At 43.4% G+C, this 21981-nt stretch overlaps 1 protein-coding gene across 3 annotated transcripts in view; it reads left to right on the top strand.

Moving 5' to 3' along the window:
* Positions 1-117: 117 nt before the first annotated feature.
* Positions 118-21981, top strand: part of sertad2b (SERTA domain containing 2b) — a 37342-nt gene continuing 15478 nt past the window's right edge. For 2 of the 3 annotated variants that reach the window (XM_034551287.1, XM_034551285.1), the window contains exon 1: positions 118-600. The gene's annotated coding sequence lies outside the window, so the exon portion shown is untranslated. Of the gene's footprint in view, positions 601-14949; positions 15060-21981 lie in introns of all 3 variants that reach the window. The other variant, XM_034551286.1, reaches the window with a different exon arrangement.

The following is a 21981-nucleotide window of genomic DNA, read 5'->3' on the forward strand; positions in this document are numbered from 1 at the left end:
CTGTACCCACTTCCGCACACGCACCATTGGCCGCCAGCGCCGGTGTGGGCGGGTACACGACGCTCTGACTTACCTCTGAGTCACCGCACGACATGTCTGTCACACGCTGCCTGCCGCCGCGTTGGCGTGCTGTGCAAATAAACGGAGATTTTACACGCGTTGTCGGATAAAACCTGCATTTTGAGCTAATCTAATACTGCAAACACGTTAGCCCTGCAGCTCATTAACCTGGTCTAAACTGCCCTTTATTATTGTATTATAATGTGTATTCGGCGTCTCAACTGTAGAGTGAGCCGGACGTTTGTGAGGCATTTTGACCGGTAGCGTCTTCGCATTAACTATCTTGCCTCATGGTACGCAAATGCAGCACCAGACGGACTGTTCTTACATGACTTCACATTGGCCGCGAGCTGTGACATTGGACGCCTTCCTGCGTGGTCCGTCAGGTTGTTGTTGTTTTTTATAAAAGGTAAAAATAGAAAGTAGACACCTCAACAGTGTCAGTGAGCTCCCCCGCCGTACCGACACATCTTGCCCAGCAGTATCTTTCAAGTCTATTTTTCTACTTTAGCACCGTGCTGGACGTATCTGCCATAGAGGGTGAGTGTCTCCAAACTGCATCTTGAAACTCTCCTCTTGGTTGTAAGTCACGTTAAACTATATGGACATGTGTGATGTTAGGTACATTAATTGTATGCCGAATTTCGAGGGGATGTAAATATCCATAACTTTCCAGATTTCTGTGAAAATGGAACCTGTCAACTGTCTAATATGCACTCTCTCCGCTCCCGGGAGAAGCCGTTTGTTGCGCTGCTGCTGCCTGCATTACATAACCAAGTTGTCATTAAGCTCACGCACGCACGCGCGCACACGCACGCACACACACACACACACACACACACACACACACACACACGCTAGGGAATGCCAACAGATCAGTCAGTGGTGTGTGTGTCATGTTGAAACTGCGTGAAAAAAAAAAAAATTGTACGATGAGTGTATTTAAAATTGTTCTGATTACTATTATTATTTCATTATCTTTTAATTATTTTTTCTCACGTGAAGCTTAGTCACTCACCTTTGCACGTGCACCCAAACATCAAACATATAAGTATGTTGTAATGCTGTCTATTGTAGTTGTATTTAGAACTTCAGTACTATATATCTCTATTTTGTTGTTGCTCATCAAGTCTATAATGTCGCCATATAGAGACTCTAGATAGATAGATAGATAGATAGATAGATACTTTATTCATCCCCACGGGGAAATTTGTTTGTAGCAGCAGCAAGCAAAGTTACAGAGTAAACATGAAAATATTAAGTATGAAAAATGCTCAATATATACAATACAATTAAATAGCAGGGCAGAACATATAACATTTTAGAAATTTAAATAATATAGAAAATTCTAAGAATATAGAGTGTATTTAAAGTGTATATAAAGTATATGCAGTGAAATAGAAGTATATACTGTGAAATAGAATAGGTATTAAATTAACTAAACAACAAAAGCGGTGCTAGGGTTATTGATATTTATTCTATTGACGAGAGGATCTGGCCGGAGGTGATTTATTATAAAGTCTAATAGCAGTTGGCAGGAATGTTCTCCTGTATCAGGAATGTTCTCCTGTATCATGTATCAGGAATGTTCTCCTGTATCAGGAATGTTCTCCTGTATCAGGTATGTTCTCCTGAATCAGGAATGTTCTCCTGTATCAGGAATGTTTTCCTGTATCAGGTATGTTCTCCTGAATCGGTCCTTGTGACAGCGGAGCTGAAGCAGTCTGTTGGAGAACGTGCTCCTCTGTCCCTGCAGTAGGTAGCGCAGAGGATGGTCCGGGTTCTCCAATATGGACAATCATTTCTTCGGTGTCCTCCTCTCCACCACCTTTTCCGGATAGTCCTGTTTGCAGCCAATGATGGAGCCGGCTTTCTTCACCAGTTTAGCACATGGCCATCGCCTACTGCTGTTCAATATTTTTGCGGTACTTTTTACGTAACTTGAGTTTTTCCATTTTTTATGCTACTTGATTTTACTTGTATTTTTACATTGTGTTATACTGTTACTCAAGTACCTCTGAATACTTACCACTGTACTCATGGTGACTTTAATGGCTACTATAGTTTTTTTTTACTCTTATTGTAGTACTATAGGATGGTCTGTGCCCTTTAACAGATATTTCCATAGCATCCATATAACACGTGTACTCTCTGTACTGTACTATACTGGCGTGGATGAATCGGCTGCCGTCAAATGCTCGAACTCTGTCCCTGGGATTACACAAAAGCAACCTGCCTTTTAATTTAGCAGCTAATCCAGATTAAGGCTCCGTGGTTTGTCTGCGGCCCGTCTGGCAGACGGAATCATCCGCCGTTCAGCGCTCGCACAGCCTCTCCTGTCTGGACACAGAGGGGTTCAGGACCCTCCAAGCGATGCGCTCAGATCCCTACAGTACACCTGAAACTCATTTTATGAACAGAGTGAGCCTGTCCACATTTTATAAACTCCCAGTAGAAACAAACCAGTTCACCTGCTGTCTGTTCTCAATAATCTCAATAAAAAAATTTAAAAGCCTTAACAAAGCACCAGACCGTCTCCCAATCTGTGTGCCAATATACCTGCCGCATTCTGTGGGGAAGGATTGTCACGTTTACCTACTTGAGGAAAAAATAAAACATATCTTGGGTTTCTGGTTTTTGTTCTCACCTTTTCCTAAAAATGAATTTTGCATCCACTATGGAGAATCTGACAGAGAGAGAGAGAAAGAGAGAGAGTCAGCTCTGTGAACTATAAATAGACAGTGGGAGAGCGGTCGTGGTGATAGCATCATCACCACCGCTCTGTCTCCTCCCCCCCCCCCCCCCCACCCCCCAACTAATTATTCAGACCATAAACATATGTTTACAATGTTTACTGAGGTGCTAAATCATGTGAGAAGTAGATTAATTTTCTCATAGACTTCTACCAGAAGAGTCGCCCCCCTGCTGGTCAGAAGAGAGAATGCACGTTTTAAGACACTACGCATCGGCTTCACTCGGCAGAACCGGAGGTGTTACAAACGGAAAGGGGTCGATGAAGGTGCTCCTGGAAAGCTTGCTATTGCAGTGCTGCTGTGGAATTGACCAATTGCTAACCTCACTGTTGCTACGCCTGTCAAGCTTGCGGTTCTCTTATTGCACATTAATGTCCACAGGCAGACATCTGCATACATATGCACATAAGAGGAAGTCCTGGTCCGGATGCTAAATATTGCAGTCAGAACTATAAGCGGTGTGTTTTATTTTCTGGAGCTAGCTAGCTAACTAAACTAACATGTTCCCAGCTCACTCGCCTTCAACAACAGGCCTGGTTTCTATAGTTACAGCTGCTAAGCTAGGATTGTGCAATCGCTGTTCACGGGGACGGGTTGTGCAAACTCTTACTTTACAAGAACCGTAAAGGACGTCTTCATCCCATCCCAAAGGAACCCAGCAGGACGTTAATTGATCGGCGTGAACATAATACAAATCGCCCGAATACAAGTTGTGTCAACCTCTTATCGTCAAATGCAGTGTGTGCGCGCCTGTATTCTCAGTGCCTTTGCTTTCAGCTCAGTGTCCACCATCAGCCCACTAAACTAAAAACACATAATTTCCGACTATACCTTGAATAAAGAAAGCAGCACTTTAGCAGCACTTAAATGGCACTTATTGATAGCACTTTGTAGTTTGGCTTTCTTGAAGAAATGTTACTTTCTTGATTCTTGTTGTTCTGAGTTTGTACTCATGGTTGATTGCACTTCTTGTAAGTCGCTTTGGATAAAAGCCTCAGCTAAATGAAATGTGATGGCGTGCGCGAGCCACCTTTTTAAACTTTGCCTAAAAGATCAACTGTGAGGCATCATGAGGGGAACACAAGACATTGTGCTTTTGTTTGACTGTAACCACGTTGTTACAATACTTTAAATTGTAAAGTAGTTGTAAAGTTGATTCTTGACATCGGAAATCAAACTTTAGGTCCACATATTTGCTTTTTCTCTGGGCTTTCAATCATGTCACTTGGTCTTCATCAGGAGATGGAGTTTATTCGGATGTTGTCTGTGTTGTCATTTTTGTCTGTGTTGGTTTAAAGGTGACGGTGATAAGGTGGAAAGCGTTGAAAAAGGCGAGTAAGAGGAACTTGAGTTTTATTATAGAACATCCTGTAACACCGTTGATTTAAAAAAAATGTATTTATTGTTGTAGGTGCTTTAAAATGTGAAATTCTGTTATTGGAAGGAACCTTTTAGTTCCTACAGGTTCACTCGCGATATAAAAATGGTTCATTACAACATTACACATGTAGGTTTCCTGCAGTACTCACTGTATGTTCATGTATTCGTATCTAATGAATGTGGAAGTCTTGTGCATTGTGAGATCCTGAGGAGACAAGACCAAGTATAGATCTGAGGCACATATAGTGTACATGCAGAACACACACACACACACACACACACACACACACACACACACACACACGAACAGGAGGATCGGATGTTGGAAGAGCAGTGTTTGCAGAGAAGCCTTCTTAATGAGAACCAAAAGAAGTATTAATAATAGATAAGACTGCATTTAGATAGATAGATAGATAGATAGATAGATAGATAGATAGATAGATAGATAGATAGATAGATAGATAGATAGATAGATAGATAGATAGATAGATAGATAGTAGAGGTACGGGTAAGGTTTTTGTTTTTTTATGATCTATGAAACGTACGAATGAGGACATATAGAATTACACATTAAACATAAAGTTTATTATTTTCTAGGTATTTATTCTTCTTGCGGTGCTTGTTGTGAAGATTCCACCCTCAGAGCACTTCATACATAAATCAAGCCACACATGCACGCACACACACACGCGCGTGCGCAAACGCACACACACAGACACACACACACACACTAATGTTGAGTTGTCGGGAGGCTATCATGTTACCTCCCCCAGCACAGTGACTCATTGCTCCACTACCTGTATGATGGTAGTCCAAGTTACATCATGTCCTCTGTAGGAATACATACCCCCCCCCCCTCCACACACACACACTTCCTCCTCTTTGCTAATGTGACATGCTGTTCGAACATCATGTCTGTGCTGCGTGAATACCAGTTTCTGTTTCTGAAAGCCTCTGCTTCGAGTGTCCTAGGCGATACATTCATTTTAAATGTGCGAGGATTTGTCTTTTATAGATCAATTCAATACACCACCCGCTAACCAAAAGGATGTGGAAAAATATATAGAAAAGCACTGGTCATTAAAAGCAGTATATCAAAAAGCTTTGTGGATTCTCGCCGGCTTCACATTGTGAATGTACTGCAGCCCATATTTCTTAGCAGTTTGAACGCATTGCAATGTTGCTGCTGATCCGGGGAAGTGGGCTGAAATGAGTTGCATCACTCATCAGGACCGGACGTCATAGTAGCAGTTCACTGAGGCTGTACTCGAGGGAGCGCCAGCCTTGAATTAGCACGTTAGCTAGCCAACTAGCCAAACGGATGTCTCATACTCATACTCTTATCACAGCGTATGAAAGCGCATTCGGAGTCGTACAAGGAGACAACTTTACCACCAATATTCAAACGACATTCTCCCCCCCCCCCCCCTCCCCCCCCGGTCTGGACAGTTTTTAGGCGTTGCCTTTCGTGAACGCAAACCGGACCAGTTGGACAATCGATACTCGCGTTGGTTCAATTTGGGAGCCAGAAGTTCTGGTGCAAACCGTTGGAGGCAGTGATGTTTTGAGCTAAATTCTATTTACTTTTCTCGCAAAGCAGGGTTATGTCTATCGGGTTGTTGCTCACTCTTACTAAAGATATTATTTGAATTGTTCACTTGAGATATTGAAAGTGTATTGCTTGCTTGAATTGTTGATATGAAAATGTATACTATATATGTAAAAGTACAACTTGAATATCCAGGAGTCCCACTAGCCTGTACAGTATTTCCCACAGTACAGTGTGCTATCACTAACACTGTATTGCATATTAGGGGCTGTCCAGCCATGGCGAATCTCCACTGAGTGAGGGAGTGTTAACAGGCCAGCTCTGATATTGGGATATTTGGCTTGCAGCCGTCGTATGATTATGGCCTAATGATTACATATTTTGTTTCGCAGTGCTGTGTCAGCTTGGCAGCCATTCAAGTGGCTGATATCTGTGTCAATGGTACAGAGTAGCATTTGGGGAGATTGCTGTTTGGGGTGAATGGTGATGCGGGGGAACACCGTAATTTGGGTCTTTGCGTGGAAGCAAGTTGCGTGCTCAAGCGTTCCACAACAGCGCACATGCGTGTACAGAGAGATTTAGTTTTTTTGGGGGGGATTTCATTGCATCTGTGCTTTTTCTGGTGAATCTAAATTCATGTAAACTCTAAGGGGAAGGATCATAAGCCAAACAAGTTATGAACCAGTGGTGTATGGGGGTCTATTGTCTACCAAACTGGCAATTCTGGTTCTCAATTTTTTTTGACGTATAAATATACATAAAAATTAAAAAATTAAAAAAGAATTAAGTGCTGTAGATTTGTACATAATGTTAAACTATGTGTATAGTTTAATTGAATCCTTTTCGATCACTCCTGGACAATACTTTCACATTTACCAATACTTGCAGATTGGGCTGCACATGCTGCAAATACAAATTTAAATAACACGTTTACGGCCTAGAAAGCCACTTTCCCACTAGACAAAATCAAAAAAACACCCACTGGCATCTGGCTTTTGTCCTCAGTGGGAAAATAGTTTACTATTTGCAGTCATTTACAGGACAAATTACTCTGCAGTGGTCACGAGTATGTATCAGCTTCAGCTCCGACTGGCAGTGATGGAAACATGCTAACATTATAATAAAAAAAAAATCAACAGCTGCCTGGACAATTGTTGTACGATTTTCTCATCGTACAAAACACACAATTAATGTGCTCTCCACAATGCAGCGATCAGACAGCGGTCATTTTACTGCGCTGATCATCGCAGCACAATTTAAAAAATAAAATAAACCTCATCCAAACCGTCTTCGTTGATCCCTGCACTGTTCCAACAATCCCAGCACAGCACGGCATATACCCTGCATACGTGCTAATTTGGTGTAAAAGGGTGTGTTTGTTTGTGTATGTGTATGTGTGTGTGTGTGTGTGTGTGTGTGTGCGTGCGCGGGGCGCTGAGGCCAGTCCTCATGGCTGACTTGTTCTGAAGCGGATTTTTCTGCTCAATAATTAATGTGGAGGACACCAAACACATTGCTGTGCCATATAAGGACTATGTATGTGTGTGTGTGTGTGTGTGTGTGTGTGTGTGTGTGTATGTGTGTGTGGTTGTATTGTGTTTACTGGAATTGGTGCTGGGACCACTTGCAGGGCCAGACTGGACTGCCTGTCAGAGCAGTGTGGACCAGACTGGGAAACACAGTTGTTGTTGTTTTTTGGGACTCTCCTGGGCCCTATTTCTCGTACGTGGCTCAACTAAGTCGATCAAATGTCCTATTATCCAGCTAAAATTAACAAGATGATTGACATCAGGCTATCCCGGTTTCTCAAAGGCTGATCCGCACTCAAACCGTCTCGTTAATTTGAGCCAGACGTCAGTTCACAGGATAGTTGCGCGTGCCCGTCCGACTTCAAAGGGGGGAAGAGCCTCTTTTTCCTCCGCTGAGGAGCAGGAGATGATCATGAACATATATGAGGAATTCCAGACCATAATCATGGCACATCTAACACCACCACCGCTGCGAGGGCTAGAAAAGAAGCATGGCAGCATATCAGACAAGTTATATTTGTAATGCTGCGTTCACACGAATATTCACAACGCACAATCGCATCCATTCGTCTGTGCATTGACTTTCATGGAATCTACTCGCAGTGTGTGAACGCAGCATAAGTGCATAAGCATAAGTGTTCTCATCACACCAATCAATCCGATTATGTTTCTTTAAATGTGCCTGCTGGCAGTCGGCTTAAAATAACTATCTTAACTCTTTCAGAACAAGTAGATAATATATATGTGTATATTCATGTACTGTATGTGGAGATGACCATATAGAACTTTTATTGGATTTACTCAGACATGGCCAGGGACAGCGGCTTTCCCGATGCATCGCCGACACTGTACAACAATGTACCACACTGTAGCACACTGTACAACAATGTACAACAATGTACCACACTGTAGCACACTGTACAACAATGTGTACCACACTGTACCACAATGTAGCACACTGTACCACACTGTATAACAATGTGTATCACACTGTAGCACACTGTACCACACTGTACAACAATGTGTACCACACTGTAGCACACTGTACCACAATGTACAACAATGTACCACACTGTAGCACACTGTACCACAATGTACAACAATGTACCACAATGTACCACACTGTATAACAATGTGTACTACACTGTACCACATTGTACCACAATGTACCACACTGTACAACAATGTGTACCACACTGTAGCACACTGTACAACAATGTACCACACTGTACCACACTGTATAACAATGTGTATCACACTGTAGCACACTGTAGCACACTGTACCACACTGTACCACAATGTACCACACTGTAGCACACTGTACAACAATGTGTACCACACTGTACCACACTGTATAACAATGTGTATCACACTGTAGCACACTGTACCACACTGTATAACAATGTGTACCACACTGTACCACACTGTACAACAATGTGTACCACACTGTATAACAATGTGTATCACACTGTAGCACACTGTACCACAATGTACCACACTGTAGCACACTGTACAACAATGTGTACCACACTGTACCACACTGTACAACAATGTACCACACTGTATAACAATGTGTACCACACTGTACAACAATGTATCACACTGTATAACAATGTGTACCACACTGTACAACAATGTACCACACTGTATAACAATGTGTATCACACTGTACCACACTGTACAACAATGTACCACACTGTACAACAATGTGTACCACACTGTACCACACTGTATAACAATGTGTATCACACTGTAGCACACTGTACCACACTGTATAACAATGTGTACCACACTGTACCACACTGTACAACAATGTGTACCACACTGTATAACAATGTGTATCACACTGTAGCACACTGTACCACAATGTACCACACTGTAGCACACTGTACAACAATGTGTACCACACTGTACCACACTGTACAACAATGTACCACACTGTATAACAATGTGTACCACACTGTACAACAATGTATCACACTGTATAACAATGTGTACCACACTGTACAACAATGTACCACACTGTATAACAATGTGTATCACACTGTACCACACTGTACAACAATGTACCACACTGTACAACAATGTGTACCACACTGTACAACAATGTACCACACTGTACAACAATGTGTACCACACTGTACAACAATGTACCACACTGTATAACAATGTGTATCACACTGTACCACACTGTACCACAATGTACCACACTGCACACTGTACACTGTACAACAATTACCACACTGTACAACAATGTGTACCACACTGTACAACAATGTACCACACTGTATAACAATGTGTATCACACTGTACCACACTGTACAACAATGTACCACAAAGTACCACAATGTACACACTGTGTGTGGTGTTCAATGTACGGCTCAAGAAGGTCTTTAATAAATGATTCCTTGTGGGCAGAATGAATAGCGCTCATATAGAGTCATCTATAGTAAAGTCATCATCACGAACTAAAGTCATCATCACGAACTCTCTCTCCATAAAACGCTCCTTCATCAACGAGGAAGTGAGCTGCCACTTTCTTCAGGGGGAGTGGCCATCTTATCCAGCTAGATTGAATGAGCCTGCGCTGGAGCAGGTTCACATTTTTGGATGTGTTGCTATGGTGATTTTGCCAAACTTGCTTCGTGGAACCGAAAACCCAGACTTTTGTAATCTCATCCGGAAAATTATCCCGCTAACTCCTTGTACGACTACGAGAAATAGGGCCCTGGTTTAGCCTCGAAGCAAACCAAACTGGATCACTCTGGACAAGGCCGAGCTCCGGTGGACCGGACTGGGACGCCGGTGGACGTTTTTAGCGGCGTGTTTAGACAGGGTCGGACCAGATGGGTCTGGACTGGTTTCAGTTCAAATCACGTTTCCTAGATTTTTCCATCCTATTTGTCGCTGTGTTCCCGGAGCCTGAATACGCATTTTTTTCCACCTTGTGTTTCCAGAAAGTCTCCCTTTTCCCTCGACATCTACATTTGTTTGTTTGGGTGGTTTTGGGAATGTGACCTAAAGAGCTGGGAAGCAAAGCATCTTTTTTCTTCTTACAGGTTTGGTTTGGCTCACAATCACCGCGCTGAAGGAGAGTTAAACTAAATATTTAGTAATCTGGCTTTTTTTTTTCTTCTGCCGTGCAGTCATTGCCCTGCTCCGACTGCTTTCCCTCTGATTTTTGCAAAGATGCATTATCTTTCCTTGCACAATAGCTGCTCCATTTTCGTCCCATCCCAAATCATCCGGTTCTCTGTGTGTTTAAGCCTCGGACATTCCAGCTGTAAATGAAAAAATAAAAATGACAAAATATAGAATCAATATGAATATTCAATTCAATTCAGTTTATTTTATATAGCCCAATATCACAAATGACTAATTTGCCTCAGAGGGCTTTACAATCTGTACACATACGACATCCCTGTCCAAGGACCTCACATCGGATCAGGAAAAACTCCCAAATTATAGAAAATAACCTTTCACAGGGAAAAAAAGGGAAGAACCCTTCAGGAGAGCAACAGAAGAGGATCCCTCTCCCCGGATGGACAGAAGCAATAGATGTCATGTGTACAGATGTTACAGAGTTACATAAACACATTACATGAATATGACAATGTATGAATGGACCTCCACAATCCATGAAACAGAAGGAGGTAGAGAGGAGGGGGGGCGGGGCGCATCAGCAGGGCCAACGCGGGAGGCCGGCTCACCAGGCAGGAGGCATCAGACACCTTCAGGTCCAATGGACCCTATGAGACGTGAAGTCACAACGACTCCGGGAAGGAAGCAGAGTTAATAAGGTGCAATGGAGAGATGTAAATTCATCCATAAGGAGAGAGAGAAGAGGAGATAGGTGCTCAGTGTATCCTAAAACATCCCCCAGCAGCCTATAGCAGCATATCAAGGGGCTGGACCAGGGCAAACCTGATTCAGCCCTAACTATAAGAACCATTAAAGAGGTCTACTCTTAAATGAGGTAAATGAGAAAAATGGCATTGTGTGTATTGACAACCATGGATAATAAATCAAATGTAACATGTATTGATTGTGTTATCATGATTTCTGCAGGATGTGCAGATTCACATGTAAGCATCACATAAATCTATTGATGTGATGTTTTATTACATTTCATGGATTTTTGTTTGTGATTACACTGGGGTAAGAGAGATGATGATGATGATGATGATGATGATTCAATTCATTTTATTATGTAAAGCCCAAAATCGCAAATTGGCCTCAGAGGGCTTTACAATCTATACACGTACGATATCATGATGATGATGATGATGATGATGATGATGATGATGATGGTGATGATGAAAGGAAGGTCATGCAAAGGAGTATTAGCAGGACTTTCTTTGTGTATTTCTTTCACTGGGGTCAGTTCCCATTTAACCACCTGTTACTGCTTAACCAAAGGTACATATTTAGGTCAACCTATTGTCTCCGTGCCAACCACGCAAACTCCACCCACTGAGAAAGCCCACGGTTGAAAGCTGGGAAGAGCTTGCAAGTGGACCTTGAGCTCAGAGTTTTTCCTTTTCCTTTCCGTTTCGAGGTCAAGAACGGACGCCATATGCTCGTTAGAAAGCAAAGATGATCTCCTGTTTGATAAACTTTGGCCTCCTCCCAGTCAATGCCGTAGCTGAAATTTGCAGCTGGAATAGAACAAAACGCATTCAAGTTCAGAACATTTATCGAACCCATAGACTGTGGATTTAGAAAGGGACGGGAAGGGGAACAAGATGTTTGAGGTTTTTAACGTCATACAAGAATCCACGTGATCATGTCCGCAGTGAGAGAAGGGAAAAAAGCGTAGTTCCTCTTCTTTTCCGTCCCAGAACAGCATAGTGTTTTAATCTAGTTCTGGCTATTTACCAATTGAGCCACTGAGATCTCTGGTCACTTCCCTGGATTATGAAAATTGATTTTGACAGAATATCATGCGTCGGTTGCATCGGACCCACTCTCCGCCAAGGTGGGTTCATTTGCAAACCACTGAGGTCTGTCGAAAGCCCTTCTTCAAAACTTTGCAAAAAAGGACATGCTCAGTCCACTGCGCATGGATGACATGCGGTTATTTAAGTTGCACAAACAAACATGCGTGTTTCCGGAGTAGGGGTTTGCTTCAGGCTACGTAACGGAATTTAAAATAACAATGGAAGCTCTGTTTCGGTGCTCACTTTTTACGTCTATGCATGTGCACCCCGAACACAGAAACGGTCCGCTTTATGTCCACTTCTTTTCTGGACCACCACATCTGTTTTCCCCAAAATATATATATAAATATATATGTGTGTGTGTGTGTGTGTGTGCGTAGAGCAGAGTAGCGTGTGGACAAAGGACAGGGTGTCTGTAGAGAGGGTGCTGGGGAGGAGAGAAGGGGGTGATGGGTGGGAGTCTGCAGGGGACGGCTGGCTGGCTGGCTGGCTGTGTTTATGGATGTGGGTTTCGGGGGGCAAAGGTGGGGGTGCATGTGTGTGTGCATGTGTGTGTGTGCGTGCTCGTGCATTCATCTGCATATCTGTCCGCATGTGTCTAAGAGCATGCATCTACTCATCTGCCGGTGAACCCGTCTGTGTGCACATTGCTTGCCTCTTCTTAGGCTTGTGCGCCCGCATGTGTGTGTGTGTGTGTGTGTGTGTGTGTGTGTGTTCCTTTTGTTTTGCTCTGGGTTGCCGGGTGATGAGACCAGCTGGGAGGGCTACAGCCATTCATTTCCCTTCTGCTACCCTGAAGGCAGCCAGCAGGGAGGGAGGGAGGGGGGGATCGGAAGAAATGAGAGGAGAAAAGCGAGGCAGAGCCGTTTAAACCTCAGTGCAAAGGGACAGAGGGAGGGAGCAACGGCAATGGGAGGAAACAGAGAGAGAGAGAGTGACGGCAAAGGCCGAGGGGTGAGGAAGTTTTGAACGCAGCTCAGAGTGAATGACGCGACTGGTGAAGGAAGGGAGGGGGGCTGAATCGTGATAGAGCAGCAGAGCTGACTCAGCCAGTCTGGTTTTGCGTAGGAGGTCCATCAGCAGGGGGGGAAGTAATATATTACTGTCTATGTAATTAGACTACTATAATCAGATTACTATCAATATTAGAGAGCGAAAAAAACTAAACTTGTGGCAATGTTTGCTTTACAAGAGCATGTCTTAATTTGGTGGGTTGAGCTGCATGGACCAATCAGGTCACACTGCAGAGGGACGTCGCTCAATCAGATCAAGGAATCCTAATGGTCACATCATGGCACCAAAGGTCCACAATACAAGCACACACAATAGAAGATAAGCTGCCGTACCGAGATCAAATGTTGAAAATGTGCGATTTCAAAGTGGGTGGAGTTCGACACAAATGTCATCTAGAGCCCAGAGAGACGAAAACGAGAAGAAATGGTGTTAGAGAAAAGATGTATGAAATGGCTTGTAAGAAGCTCATGAAGACAGAATCCGCCATTAAACAATCGTATAATAAAATGCAAATGCAATCAATACCTATGGAAAGGATATGTTGCAATACCCAGTGGTGAGACAGTAAGTGTTATTTTAAACGAGGGCATGCCAAGATCAATATACTATCAGGTCAATTACCTCTTTCGTCACGTTTGCAATTCGTAAGTCCCACGGAAATACTTTTGTGTGTTATCCACGTAGTCACGGCCCAGGAAGTATGAAGACCACATGGTGGGCGGGTCCAACGAACAAGCTCTCCTCCTGGAGGTCGCTGTCCTCGCCCCGTGTGATACGAGAAAACCAACGCTGATGCTTTCGTCACCGTTTATTTAGTGGATAAGTAGCGTTGTTGAGTCCTGTGAAGCTGGAAGGTTCATTTGAAAAAAAATGTATCATCCATCCTTGTGTGGATGAAAGACTAAAGGAATCTAGGAATCTAATTTAAAACAGTTTTATTAATGTCATCTTCAGTGTGGACCTTCATACAAGGTGATGTCAGATAAGGAATCCTTTTGAAATCGGGGCCGGGTGTCATTGGGGTTCCATGTGGGAAGGGAAGGGGAAGGGACCATGTTTCTGATTCTGATTCTGGTTGATGAACCTCTATTTTGCTGATGTGGCATTATGTTTTCGGGTTGTCCGCCCGTCTGTCCCTTTTCTCCTGAGCAATATAGCGCAGGAACGCCGGGAGGATAGATCTTACATTTGTCATGAATGTTCACTTGGTTTTAAGGATGAGCTGATTAGAATTTGGTGGTCAAAGGTCACCTCAGACACATTTCTGTCAAGAACTCATACGCTAATTATGAACACTTTCACAAAATGTAAAAATGGATAAAATGATGACGTGATGACATTTTGGACAGACGTAGATGTAAACTGCCACTCGACCGGTTGGCGGAGGCGTACAACCGCAAGGCAAGTTTCAAACGATCAGACAGTTTTCTTTACTTTTGCATATCATTTCCAACTTTAGCACATTGTTCCGACTTTATCCCTGAGATAAGAATATGATAACAAAAAAAAACAGAACAAAAAGAAACCCCAGAGGGAGAGAGAAGGAAAAAAAAGAAGCTGCTAGAGGGCGGAAAGAAACGGAGGAAAGAAAGATGGATAACTAGATGAACTGTAGTCGCTGGCTGCTGGTCTCTGAAGCTGAACCGCTGCGGCTGCTTCCTTGTGCCGTGACTTGTGAGTCGGCTCGCTTTCTCTCGAAGATTAATGACCTTCCTGTTTTTCAGCTCCCGTATCTCCCTCCACAGAGTTTTCACCACAGTTTTGACTTGAAGTGCCCTCTTTACAAACATTTTTTTAGAAAAAAAGAAGACTGTTAGAGGACAGGACAGTGAAGGTAATGCGGGAGGTTACACACACACACACACACACACACACACATAATGAGTACACACCAACTATTATCACTCTGACTGTCACCTTCACTACCATCACTTCCAGTGTTACGACCACTGCAGCCAGCGCTGCCTCCACTACAGCTAACTTGTGACTCCAAACGGCAGGGGAAAAAAAGTTAAATTGTGGGAACTGAATTCTCCGCCATCAATGTGTTTTTGTTAAGTCCCCCCCCCCCCCCCTCCCCCAGTGGACAGAGGTATCAGTGTCTATTGGTGAGTTGTCCTACAGGAATGTGTCATGCTCACCAGTTTGCTGTGGTTGGGTTCACACACGCACACAGACACACGCACGCACACACATAAAAGGGTAAAACTTTTCACACAGCCTCGAGCCAGAAGCCATGAAAACAGTACTGTACTGTATGCCGAAGGTTGCTCGTACTGTCTTCATGACCGGCTTAACTGATTTGCACCATCATGTCACTTTTTTTTCAAGTCAAAGATTTGGAAAATCTGTCGAACAACAGACTTAAGTCTAGTTGTAAATAGAGAGAAGTTATGAAACAAGGAGAACCGCTAAACGGACACACACGAGAAAGAGACAGCCAGAGAGAGAGAGAGAGGGCAACAACTTCTTTTCCTGTAAGTCACCTGACACTCTTGGCGTCACACGGTCATGAGTAAACACACCTCCCTCCTGCCCCCCCTCCCCTCTTTCTCTCTCTCGCTCTCTGTGTCTCTCTGTCTGGATCGCCCATGTTCTTGCAATGATGATATGTTTTGCTTGGAGTGCCCTATAGTTTCTATTTATAGACTCCCTAAATCTCCCTAAATTCTTTAAGTTATGCAATTGGAGGAGGAAAATAATGATTTCTTTATTTTACATATAATGGTTTTGTTTTTGTCGTCAAAACCCCAAGACAAAACCAACAATGTGCATTTCTGACTTCCTTACCTTGACTTTGGCTCTCAGCTCCAAGTAGATTTATTTTTAAATTGCTCAAAAATATTTTTTTTAATGCCTGAATTGTTTCTTAAATCAGCTGGGCACTGTCTCTTTTAACAAATTGTATTAAAACGGAACAAAACTGGACACTAGTTGGGAACTATTTTCAGCTGTGGAATTATACATAAAGAACCATCTGAGCATAGGACTAACATCCTAGACGTTGGCAAACTCCCAGGACCCCTCTAGTAGTCTTGCGAGGGTGAAGAGCTGGTCCACTGTTCCACGGCCGGGACAAAATCCACACTGCTCTCTTGAATCTGAGGTTAGACAAATTGTCGGATCCTCCTTTCCAGCACCCTGACATAAGCTTTCCCCGGGAGACTGAGTAGTGTGATACCCCGATAGTTCAAGCACACTCTCCGGTCCCCCTTTTTGAAAATTGGAACCACCACCCCTCCAGTCCCCCTTTTTAAAGATGGGAGCCACCACCCCGGTCTGCAAGTCCATAGGCACTGTTCCCGACCCCCATGCAACATTGAAAAGGCGTGTCAGCCAATACAGCCCAACAATGTCCAGCGCCTTCAGCATCTCAGGGCGGATCTCATCCACCCCCGGCGCCTTGCCACCAAGGAGCTTTTTGACTACCTTAGTGGCCTCCCCTGGGGATATGGGTGTGATCCCCCCCCCCCCCCCCCCCAGTCTTCAGGTGCTGCCCCCTCTCCAACATGTTAGCCAGGTTAAGGAGTTCTTTAAAGTGCTCTTTCCACCGCCCGACAATGTCCCCTGTCCGGGTCAGCAGTACATGGTGTTCGTTATGGACAAACCGTGGCTTGCACAGAAGTCCAATAGCGAGACACCGCTCGGGTTCAGATCGGGCAAGCCGTTCCTCCCAATCACCCCCTACCAGGTGTCTCTGTTATTGCCCATGTGAGCGTAGAAGTCTCGGAGGAGAACTATGGAGGCGGCAGGACCCCTCCCGCGATCGGCTCGCCCAGGCCCCCTGCCTGGCCCTCCGCCCGGTCTACATAGTACCCGACCCCGATGCTTGTCCCTGCGGAGAGTCCACAGGGTGGCTGCTCCATGTTCTTTCTTCAGGCTGAGCCCGACCGGGCCCCATGGGCGAAGGCCCGGACACCAGATGCTCTCCGGCGAGCTCCCCTCCTGGGTGTGACTCTGGGAGACTAGATATCCGCTCCATGTGTCCTGTCCCTGGTCCGGGAGAGGTAGCTACATTCCGTGGGCTGCTATTAATCAGGTTGATTTGAATGGGAATGTCCGCTATCTATTTACAAAATGTACAAAATTGCTCTGGGTTTTTATGACACACTACACAGTAGAACCAAAACTTACCAAACTCTCCACGACCTTTGAGGAAACAGTACGGGATAAAATAAAACTGCCGTTGATGTGCTGCTGTGGTGTTCACAGTAACCTGAGACGTGTTGATTTAATGACACCGCATGCCAAATGGGGAGGCTGTGAAATTGTGAGTTTAAATGAGATACGCTCCGCTATCCAATCACAGCTGAGCAAGAACTCAAGCATAACTCAAGCATACTGTAACATGCAAAGCATTATTAAGGGCAGTAAATGTAAGTGGTTTTGAGTAGCTGGTCCAACTGGATGCTATAATTGAAGCAATTTTTTGGAGTCACAAATTATATAATGAGCCTGTAAAGCAGCGGTAGTCGCTGATACATTTCTGTTCGGATTACAAACTGTTATCCCAAAGCTATATGGAATGACACAATAATGAAACCAGCCTGGATATATCATGATGTACAAGCCTTATCCATTAATCATGATCATCCTGATAATTGTTGACACAACTCCCGTCAGTTCGCGCATATTTTTTGAAATTTTTTAAAGACTCTCAATTACAAGACAGCACGTTGTGTAGTGTGAACAGTGCAGCAATCTGATGACTTGGAAAGTACTGTGAACTTGGCCTAACCTGTTCTGTTGGTTTAAAATGAACCCTGGTGGGTTTGCTCGATTAGTACAGTTTGTTTGGGCTGGTGTGAAAGCCGTCAATCAAAACACCAATGTTGACCAAACAAAGTCCTCCTCCAAATTGACTCCCATGCGGTTCGTAAATGTGTTATGTAACATGATTTCCAAAGCTTAACTACCGGCATTTTATTAAGTCTGCTACAAAGTGACTTACTGATCCCACAGTTGGTCTCATGATCACTCCCATATAACATACATTTGGTAAAGCAGCTGTTGACGGTCACAGTAATATGAGTGTAAATGCTTAGATCCCCATCATCACAAGAAACCACGAGTAAAGGTACAGAGTCAAGGCAGCACGACTACATTTTGGGAGCATAATCGACTAACATGGCAGCACCGCAGGAGGCCGACTTTGCGCACTTCTAATTCCCTTTTTGAAGTACACGAGTCAAGACGTCTCAGTGTAATGAGAATAATGGGAGATGGTTGTTGGGGGGAGGGGAGGGGTGGGGGGGCATATGAACGGAGAGATTTCACTTCGCTTTGTGTTTGTATCAATTAAAGTAGTAGAGTACAACATTGGGGCACTAATCATGGATATATCATGCAGTGTCAAGGATAAACCACCCTGTGTGTGTAGAGGGGGGAATGGTGGACACTGATAAAAGAGAGAGAGAGAGAATAGGAGGAGGTAGAGACAAAGAGAGAGATGGTGAGAGAATGAGAAAGAAAGCAGATGGATGTTTTTTGGTGTGGAGCCCTTCCTCTCCCTCCCTCCCTCCCTCTGTCTTGCCACACCCATGTCTAATAGTATTTATAATATTCTCTGGTCCTCTTCACACACCCTCTCCCAATCTGCTGGCAATCATGGATGTTTCCACTAGGTTTTGCACAAAAAAAAGAATTTAAAGCCAAATATCAAAACATTGACCACATTGCATATAGTACGTATTACAATTTTGAATTTGTATATTTATATATAATCAAAGGTCAAATTGCCCCGCCTGTGCACATTTTTAGTTTGCAAATGTGACGCAAGAATCTTTAAAACTTTTCTTTCACACACAAATATGAACAAGGTTAGTTTCAGACTACGTAACACAATTACGTAACGCAACAACGTAACGCAACAACAACTTAACGCAACAACAACGTAACGCAATGCAACAACGTAACACAACGACGTAACACAACGACGTAACACAATTACGTAACGCAACAACGTAACGCAACAACAACGTAACGCAACAACAACGTAACGCAACAACAACGTAACGCAACAACAACTTAACGCAACAACAAGTAACGCAACACAACGACGTAACGCAAAGGCGTAACGCAACAACGTAACGCAACAACGTAACGCAACAACGTAACGCAACAACGTAACGCAACAACGTAACGCAACAACAACTTAACGCAACAACGACGTAACGCAACAACGACGTAACGCAACAACGTAACGCAACAACTACGTAACGCAACAACGACGTAACGCAACAACGACGTAACGCAACAACGTAACGCAACAACTACGTAACGCAACAACGACGTAACGCAACAACGACGTAACGCAACGACGTAACGCAACAACTACGTAACGCAACAACTACGTAACGCAACAACGTAACGCAACAACGTAACGCAACAACGTAACGCAACAACGTAACGCAACAACTACATAACGCAACAACTACGTACAATGCACTCTCAATTACGTTACGAGGGAAACTTGTTTTTATCAGGACCGAACGGTCGTAATTGTAAACGTAATTCACAGTTTGGTCGTATGGGAGCGTAATTTTGAGGAGACTGGTTTATGGAGACGCTACTTCAAACCGATGTGGTGACTTTGTTTATGTAAAACATAAAGTAGTAGCAGTATTAGCAACAGTATTGATAAATGGTACCTGCAGTTGTAATTGTTGTAAAAGTAGCAGTAGATGTGGTGTAGTAGAAGTAGCTGCCTTAACTGTAGTAGTAATAGAAGTTGTTATAGTGGTGGTCGGTAGTAACAGAAAGAGTAGTTGTAAAAGTGATAGTAATGGTTTACTAAGCGAATAACCCAGTCCTATTGTATCGATAAATTCCTTCAGAGAGTTAATAACAGGCTAATAGTTGTGTGGAGTGACTCCTTTATTACCAAGACAAGCAGAGGACTCATCGATCACGTCAACAAAACAGACCATGAATCAATCATTCCAGCCGTGTGTGTCACTGTGTGAATTTATAGACCCTGATGATGTAAAAAAAAAAAGAAACTGCGTGCTGTCATAGTGAGTCTAAATGTAACATGGCTGTCAGGGAACTAAGTCCGGTGACAGCTGTAATCCGGTGCGTTACCACCCAGAGGTGCAACACTGCGCTGGGTGGAAGCGACCGTGTAGCCGGACCGGAGCGGTGAGCGGGACCAGTGAACTCACCATGTCTGAGGTTCACGGTGATAGTGATACATAACATAACTAGTAGCATGATGTGTTCTCCGTTATATTAATCTGATGATGTTTTATGCATTTCAAATGTAGCTTTTCATTATGGTTTCAATGCTTAAACTGTTAAACATTTTGCATTGTGCTTTTTGGCAAATCTCTGTCTGATAGTTGCTGAATTAAAATCGGCACATTTATGGAAGAAGACTACAGAAAAAGGGGGAAAATTAAGGATGAAGCTACTGCAGAAGAAGGCACGGAAGACAAGGAACAAGCCGATTTTGCACAGAGGGAAATAAAAGAAGAGCGAGGGAGAAATAAATAAAGATAGATGGAGGGAGGGAGGGATGTGGTGGGTGCAGCTCTCCAGTTGGTGTTGCTATGGCCCTGCCCTCCCTGCTCACTGAGCCATTTCCTGTTTTTGACCTGAAATCTTTATTTAGAGCCATCCCTCCTCGCTGCTCAGCATTCATGAGTCAACTCGGGAGTCCAGAGAGATGAACGCAGGACTTAAATCAGATCTCCATTCACCACAGAAGCTTAGCGTGCGTGCATGCACTGAGCTAACCCGCCCGTTAGCCGTACTCCAGCAGGGCTTTCATTCAGTCTTTTTGTATGATTGCAGATATATTAAGCAAAACAGAGTATTCACGTCTTTTATTATTAGTGCAGCAGCAGTTCCACAAGCTTTTCTGTCTGCGCTGATTGAGCCAAGTCAGTTTATAATTTTATTTATTTTAAAAAGAATCTCATATATTACATGCAGTCCAAGCCTCCCTCCCTTCAGCCAATAACGACTGAAGGGAGGGAGGGAGGGAGGGAGGGAGGGACAACCAGCATTTAAAATGCTGCATTTTTACGGTGTTAAGTGAACTGGTGTTGTGTTGAACTTCAGTGACCTCCTCCGCCGGAAGACAAATTGCTCCAGAAAAGAAAAAGAAGGGAGTTTTGAATTAACCGCGAACATTTTGTCCCATTAGCGAATCGTTGTCAGCAAGCTTGTTATCTCCGAGAGCTTTTTTTCTCCTGACTCTTTAACAAGATCATGTACAATCCAGCAAACAAAAGGCCAGTGATGGGGTGAACAACACAGTGCAGATTATAATATTTTTTTGCAAACGTATCCCCATGAAACGGTTGGTTTGATTCCATACAAAACTCCTCGTTTTTCGTACGTTTTACTAAGAAGACCAGCAACTTGTGTCAATTTCCTTGTGTTACATGTATACAGTATTTTAAAAATAAACTTCCATCTTCGCAGGAAACAACTTAGTTCAGGTTTCGGCAACAAACTACTTATTTAGGTTTAGACAACAAAGCCACTTAGTTAGGGTTAGGCAACAAAACTACTTAGGTTTGGATAACAAAACTACTTAGTTAGGGTTAGGCAACAAAACTACTTAGGTTTAGATAACAAAACTACTTAGTTAGGGTTAGGCAACAAAACTACTTAGGTTTAGATAACAAAACTACTTAGTTAGGGTTAGGCAACAAAACTACTTAGGTTTAGATAACAAAACTACTTAGTTAGGTTGAGGCAACAAAACTACTTGGTTTAGGAAAAGATTGTCATTTCGATTAAAAGAA

Source organism: Cyclopterus lumpus, chromosome 15, assembly GCF_009769545.1.
Source record: "Cyclopterus lumpus isolate fCycLum1 chromosome 15, fCycLum1.pri, whole genome shotgun sequence".
NCBI classification, from domain to species: Eukaryota; Metazoa; Chordata; class Actinopteri; order Perciformes; family Cyclopteridae; genus Cyclopterus; species Cyclopterus lumpus.